General features: G+C 34.0%; 1 long non-coding RNA gene across 1 annotated transcript; it reads left to right on the plus strand.

The window, feature by feature from the left end:
- The first annotated feature begins 1,884 nt into the window (after positions 1-1,884).
- Positions 1,885-3,147, plus strand: LOC106325566. The gene is made up of 3 exons (XR_001266938.1): positions 1,885-2,372; positions 2,615-2,728; positions 2,935-3,147. It is a non-coding gene; the product is annotated as an uncharacterized LOC106325566 (long non-coding RNA).
- Positions 3,148-6,469: the final 3,322 nt, after the last annotated feature.

The following is a 6,469-nucleotide window of genomic DNA, read 5'->3' on the forward strand; positions in this document are numbered from 1 at the left end:
GTAAAAAGCTCTCCCCCCATGCTCCTCGCCTAAGACTTCTTATATACTAGCTCCAAGGTCGGGTTATGCTTTTACTCTTCTGCCCTTAAGCCGTCATAGCATAAAATGGAGATATTCCATTTTTCCCGATCTTCACAGTTATCTTCAAAACTTCCATATTTATCTGCAGAAACTTGACATTTATCCTTCCTTGTGGGCCAAGCGTAAACCATGCTGTGGTTTACAGGCTTTTGGTTAGGAAATCGTAGAATGGGCCTCGAGTCGTGTTTTAGGTACCTTTGGGCCGTCTTCTGACTCGACACGTTTACTACGAATTTTCCGCGGTTTCTAATCCGCGAAGTTTGATCGATGAGTTAGAATAGCGGAAAACATGGACTGAGCTTGCTACGGTCTTCGGGAGATAGCATTCGAAGGTTTGACGAGAATGCATGGATTGGTGTCGTATCGATGTTCGGAAGGGTTCAATCGCTACACAGCGACCAAACTTTAGTTCGAGCCAGATCGCTACGTAGCGACCGAGCGGGATGAGCGCTCGGTCGCTACGTATCGACCGAGCTTTGGCTCGAGCTCGGTCGCTATGTAGTGACCGAACGGGACGAACGCTCGGTCGCTACGTAGCGACCGAGCTTTGGCTCGAGCTTGGTCGCTGCGTAGCGACCAAGTGGGTCGGACGTTCGGTCGCTATGCAGCGGCCGATATCGGCCCGGACTTGGTTGCTACGTAGCGACCGGATGGCGTGTATGCGCAGTAATTACGCAATGACCGAGCCTGGTTTGTTTGGTTTGAATCTTCAGGGATACTTCTTCGTAAAAACTTCGTATTGGTTATATTTTACGAAAGTTGTATCCTTCTTTTTACTATCTCTTTCCAAAATACGATCTTCGAGGATTTTCGGATGGTAATTCCGTCGTAACCGTTTTTGACCCCAACAGTGTTCAAGGATACAATATACTATGGCCTTTGGCGCCGGTGGATAGGATTCATGATAATAGTCGATTGAGTTTCGCTCCGTCGAATATACCGAGTTGTATAAAAATATATATCTATACTATGACCCAAAATTCAGAATTTCCTATAATCAGCAGAATGAAGAGAAATACTAAAGGGAAGCCATCGGTCTCATATCCATGGAAGCATTGAACGAACTTAAAATGATTTGTCTCCACACAAAAAATACGAAATGTTGATATATAATTTGTTTGACAAAGAAAATTAATACTTTTGGTACTTTTCAAAGTTCTATATTTTCTCCTACTTTTAAACTCAAAAATATTTGGGAAAATATAAAACTTTGAAAGGTGCCAAGAGTATTAATTTTCTTTGATGTCCAGAGAATGTAAAAGAGTTGTACCAAAATTAAAGATTTGTTCAATTCAGGTACGCAAAGTGACGGTGAAAATAACCATAAATGTTTACACTGTGCAATAATGTGGTCGCGTAACCACTAATAGTCTACTTTACATAGACATTAATCTTACAATACTAAAAGAGAAATATCTAGAGTTCTTACGGTGTCCACGTAGGCATGGAAATTCAAGCCAATCATAAGTCAAGAATGTGTCATGTCATCTATGCTAAATTCACTTACTGGACGACCATCTAACCTAATGTAACTGTGACTTCATTACTCTATCTTCATCCTATTAATCCTTTCATCAATGCTCAACCATACCCCAAGGAAGTCAAATCGATCCAAGTTCCATCCATCTTAATAACATCCCCCAACCCAACTAAACCCATAAAACTCTCACTCTCTCTTCCTCCAACATAATTGTGGTTTGTGTTTCTCTGATTTCATAGATCTTCCACCTAAGCTCCTCTCATAGGTTTGTCATCTTCGGCTGAAACGTACGTTAAGATTCGATCTTCTCAGGTAATCTTCTCAGGTAATCTTCTCTCCTGATGTTCATGATCACTTCGATTGCATAATATTTGTCTAACAACGATGATATATTTGTCAACTTCCAAATTTTGCATTTAATCTAATAACCTATTAATCGAAGGGAAGCCTTTGTTACCAAAGGGCAAGAAACAATAGTAAGAACCATAGGAGAAGTCGTGTGGATTGGGTCGATTTCTTCATCAGAAGTTTCTATAGGTCCGTGAAAACCAATTTGCTGCAGCATGTTAATGTCTTTAAGGATGCGAGACGTCCCAATGAAGACACTAAAGTTTTCTTTTTTCTTTTATTTCTTTCTTCTTTTGTATCTTTAAGTTGATCAATATCTTCATTTTTCTATATACAGACAGTTTGCTTCCAGTCCTTGCTAAGAACTATTCTAAGGTTGTTGTTATATAAATTTTTCAAAATCTCTTACATACATAAAATAAATAAAGAGGCCACAATGCTTTACCGGAAAGACGATGGACAGGTAACTCAAATTCTCTTATTATTATTTTTGATATCTTAAGCATCTGGCCCTTTAATTTGTGGCTTATATGAGTTGGCTTTCAACTTATATGTACAAGTTAATAGTGATGAACTTTTGATGGTGTTTCACTAGCTGTACTTTGTCTTTGAGTACATGCTATACTTTTTCCTGCTTACAGTTTTGATATTTCCTGACACTAATTCTTGTAACTGAATCTGCGCATGTCATTCTTATTTGATCAGGATTTTGGCTAAATATTTTAACTGAAGCTGATATCAGAAATTGGTACTTTCAAGTCTTACAAGGCAATTCTTACATGCATCAACGTGGTTACCTCCAACGCAATCTTAAGCCAAGTGATTAATAGCCTTGAGGCGTCAAATGATACAAAGCTTCAAGCACCTGCTATGATGATTGATGACAATTTAGATTTTAATCTATGTGTCTCTGACAGTCATGGTTAAATTGTTTTTCCACAACATATTTATAAGCTGTGTTAGTTGCTTCTAAATTATGTTAGTCTCTAAACTCTTCATTAAGATTGCTGATTGTGGACTTGCAGGGAGGTTAATTCGAGTCCACATTAATAGAGTATGTTGTTGGCAGGGGAGGTTAATTCGAGCCCACATTTATAGAGTATGTTGTTATAGATGGTACAAATTTGATTCCCTTTTTGTGCTGCAAGCAGTCTTTCAGATTACTAATATTACTGTATATATGTCCTTCAGTGACCCATATGTCGATTAGTTACCATACCATTGATGCCTAACTGACCCCAAAAGCTTTGTTCTAATAGGTAGAGGGCACCAGAAGTACTTCTACAGTCCTATGTATATACAGAAAAATTTGGTTCGTATGATCTTATCAATATCGTAGTAAACCATTGGGTGCATTCATTCTCGGATACCAATCTTTACCTTTTTCATGATAGTCTAGCGGCTCTGCTCCTGGATACCAGTGGGATTTGGTGTTGTAGTCGGATTTTCGTATGAGCTGAAGCAGAGAGATATGTGGCCACAAGATATTCTTATATATCTGGAAAACTAACTTTGTCGCGCCAAGGAAAATTGAGATCAAGAGAGAAAATGAAAAGACGTGTGAATGTATATCGAAGCATCATCTTTGATCTTTCAGAATCGAAAGCTATCTCTCACGAATCCCTCCAAGAGTCTCATTTCTCCACTGAAACAACATTCTGGATGAAGAATGGAGCTTAATTTTAAGTGTTGTGATGCGCACGTATGTAATCTATCATAGGCGAACTATTTATCTGACGGCTGATAGGCGCGACAGCGTATAATATCATTCTCTTTACCGTTGGATTGAGCCCAAGCCTTGTGAAAGATCATCCACAAAGTGCTGTGTTTGCTTTTTCTCTATAGAGTACACAATTTTTTTCTTAACGGATATAGGCCACCAGTTCATGCATGCTTAATGGAGGGAACTATTTTGTTAACTTCAACATTGTATATGTATAGAAAAGGTTAAGTGTTTTAATGTAGATATGTATTATAATCTGAGTTATTTTGGTTAAAATAACAAAAATTAAGAGAAGTATTTGCTCTTCAAAAGTATCATTTGAATATATTAAATATCATTTAACCTACGATAAGAAGTTTTAAATTTTTATTTGTTATACAATATTCAAGAAAAACAAAAAGTACAAAAAATCTATAAAAACATATTTAAAAAAAATCAGTCTAAACTACTAATATTGAAACAAAGGAAGTAATCACATATTTTCTATTTCATTCCAAAATTTAAACATTTATTTGTGGATAAGTCATTTCTCACAAAATTTCATATCTTTTCCAGAACCATTTATGTAAATTATAATAATTCTAATGGTATAGTTACATGTCATTCAAATAAGTATTTTCTCACAAAACCATTTATTTAAATTATAATTATTCTAATGAGTAATGATAATGCCTTCACAAAATTTCTTTTAGCAGTTTATATCTTCTATACTTAACATCGCATAGGGATTTTATTCATAGTTCTACAAATTTTTCATTATGTTCCTTATTTATCCTCCACCAAATAATACCATCAACCACCTAAGATAAAAAAAAACTCTTGCTACTTCCCAAATTCAAACTTGATAGGTTTTTAGCAACAAAATAATCAAATAATATCATATATTAATACTTAATTAAAAAGAAATAAATAACTATATAATAAAATCTTCCGCTACTTTCCAAATTCAAACTCGATAGGGTTTTTTGCAACAAAATAGTTAAATAATATCATATATTGATACTTAATTAAAATTAAAAAAAAACAATATAGCAATATAATCCGCGCGTAGCGCGGACACAGACCTAGTTAATTTAATAGCTGCCGACTTGTAACTTGTAACCTCTCTTCGATCTTAAATTGATGGTGTTGATATAACGTGTAACAAAAAGTTAACAAGGTAAATGTAAAACAAAAACAACAACAACTTAAGTTTGAATTTTGAGCATGTTTCTACAAGAGAACAACAACAATGTGTCTAGAAAGAGAAATGTTTTCTAAATACTATCATGATTACTTTAAAACAAATACATATTTTTTATAAAGCTAATACCTTTAGTCGAGTCTTAATCTATAATATTAAAGCATGATCCTATTGTCCTTTTTACCTTAGCCTGCCCTTTTTTTTACTAACATTGCATGTTTCATTAAGGGCAATCAAGTAATATTAATAACACATCTATAGTGGGCCATTTTTTGGATCAAGCCCACTGTCCACATCAGATCTCTCTTGGGCCATTTGGGCTGATTAAGAAATCAGATCCAATTCTCACTTTTTTTTTTCATTTGGGCCATTGAGTCCGAATTCAAATAATTTTTTTCCAACCATTCTTAATTATTTTTTTTTCTTTTCTTAATATAATTTAAGCATTCATAAAAAAAATTGATTTTTTCATTGAAAAGTATAAATCTTTATTAAAAGTATATAATTATTTTTATTAAAAATATTAACCACATAATAAAATTAATTTATCAGAGTTATACCAACTTAATTCATTAAAGAAATACAGTTTAATTTTTTAAACATAAATAGTCATTTAAAATGAAACACGATAAAGAAAGATAAAAAGTTTAAGTCTTTTATAAAATAAAACATAAATATATGAAACATGACGCTAAATATTTGTCAATTGAAAAAAAAATGAAAATAAACCGCGCTTTGAAAACACGGATCAAAATCTAGTAAATTATTAAATCATCAGCATAATTGAAGAGTATCATTAACATGAAAACACTCAAAATCCCTTGTATTTACAACCCGTCTCTTGTGACATATTGTTGTAGGCCTATATTGTTGTAATAGAAGAAATCGCGTAGTTTACAACAAATCTAATCATAGCCTGACGATATACTTTTGTCCTATGTATCATGTATGTTTGGTGGAAGATAATCAATACGTAGAAAATCAAGAAGAGGGCAAAAGGAAGAAATCTTATACTAATTGGTAATTTAAAGTCAAATGTTTGACCATTAAGTAGCCGTATTCAGGGGCATCCCAGAATGGGTGTGCTGCTGCCCCCACAAAAAGTTAAAGCTAAATCTATTTGTGCTGGAAACTTTGAATAAACGGATACATTGCAGCTAGTGGCTAAAGCCCCTCTTTGCACCCAGTGAACCAAGGTGCGAATGTCCCCCTGCCTGATTTTAATTTTTTTCCTTTCTTTACTTTCTTTACTTTCAGATTAATTTTCCTTTTTCTATGAGTTATATTTCTTTTTCTACCTCACATTATCTTCGTACTAATCTTTTTGGTCAGATGTTCCTCACATAAAAAATAACCTTTAGTTTTCCAAGTTATTTACATTATCATGCCACTGAGTAATTATGAAACTTACATATATTAATGCTTGTCTTTTTCAGTTAGATTAATATGTTGTCCTAAAATAAATAGTATCAACTAAATCATTGTTATCGAAATTATAGCTTTTCAAAAGACATGATTCACTACTCTATTAAATCAATATCGAAATCATTCATTCTTATCGTAGGATCAAACCAAAAATATTATGACCCCAAGTCCTATGTTATAAGTGCAGTCTACATATTTCTTTCGATTCACACATATATTACACATATAC

Source organism: Brassica oleracea, chromosome C2 (assembly GCF_000695525.1).
Source record: "Brassica oleracea var. oleracea cultivar TO1000 chromosome C2, BOL, whole genome shotgun sequence".
NCBI lineage: Eukaryota > Viridiplantae > Streptophyta > Magnoliopsida > Brassicales > Brassicaceae > Brassica > Brassica oleracea.